We start from the raw sequence: 1,037 nt of genomic DNA, 5'->3' as shown, positions 1-1,037 counted from the left end.
CTTGAACACAAATTGATCAAGAATACCCCTTGCTTTCGAATAGATTTCTACAATCTTGGTATGAANCTTGCTTTTTATCAACATTTTCACCACAAATAACATTCTCGAATTTCTTGTTATATTCCGCACGATATTCTTCAACTTGATTCATGAACATGAGAGATTCCACCGAACGATTAAGCTGCAAATATTCATAGAATAAATCACGAGTTTCTTTCGAATCCATCATTTCTTCAAAAACAATGGCATAATTCGAAACATCAAAGTCACTATTTACACTGCTAGGTCTTTTCTTTGAAGAGGATGACGATGTAGAAGAAGATGATGTATTGGTTGGTGTTGACGAGGAAGGAGACACAACGGTTTCGTCTAACGTTTTATTCCTCTTGAATTTCATAGCTTACGTTGTTTTAATTTTTTAAAGTGTGTGAAAGACGTCAAAGCTTGTGATTTTACAATTTAAAATGGCGATTCTGGACGAAAGAAGGAACAAGTTTATTTATTTGACTTGAAAAGTGATACTGTGCACAATTCTTTAGAAACCAAGTGATGAAAGGACAATTGAACCTAAATTCTAACAAATTGGAAGTAGTTTCCAATGATTATTCAAGTTCTAGACTAATCTAAACTACGGTAGTTGTTTGATTGTGCTGACATTATGTTGTTGGAGATGACACTGTTCAACATCAACACATGGTATTGATTTTGCCGAGATAATCTTGTTGGCCAAGATGTCAGCAGTCTCTCTGTTGAAAATGTTAAGCTATGATTAATGAAATATATCGCTGGTTAATTGACTGAACTTCAATTAATTCCAAATTCCGAATTGTTGTTGATGTTCAAATTTGTGAGGAGCTAAGCTTTGACGTCAAAGAAATTGAACATGTTGTAAGTGTTCAATTCAATGAAGCAGTTGTGCTGTTTTAATACTCGGAACAGGTTAAATTAGTACTAAATTAACGGATTTTGTTTCAAAGTGTAGATTGCCATCAATTCATAATTGAAAACAGCTGTTTGATATTCATCATAATTAATAA

The 1,037-nt window shown here is 33.1% G+C and overlaps 1 protein-coding gene across 1 annotated transcript in view; it reads left to right on the top strand.

Annotated features, from left to right (window-relative positions):
- The window catches only part of NAEGRDRAFT_76422 (uncharacterized protein), a gene marked incomplete at both ends in the record, with an annotated part of 3,558 nt that overhangs the window by 1,069 nt on the left and 1,452 nt on the right, over positions 1 to 1,037 (top strand). The window lies entirely within an intron of this gene.

Source organism: Naegleria gruberi, assembly GCF_000004985.1.
Source record: "Naegleria gruberi genomic scaffold NAEGRscaffold_149, whole genome shotgun sequence".
In the NCBI taxonomy this organism is placed as follows: domain Eukaryota; phylum Heterolobosea; class Eutetramitea; order Acrasida; family Naegleriidae; genus Naegleria; species Naegleria gruberi.
Note: the sequence above shows the minus strand (reverse complement) of the source record. Positions and strands in the feature narration are given on the sequence as shown.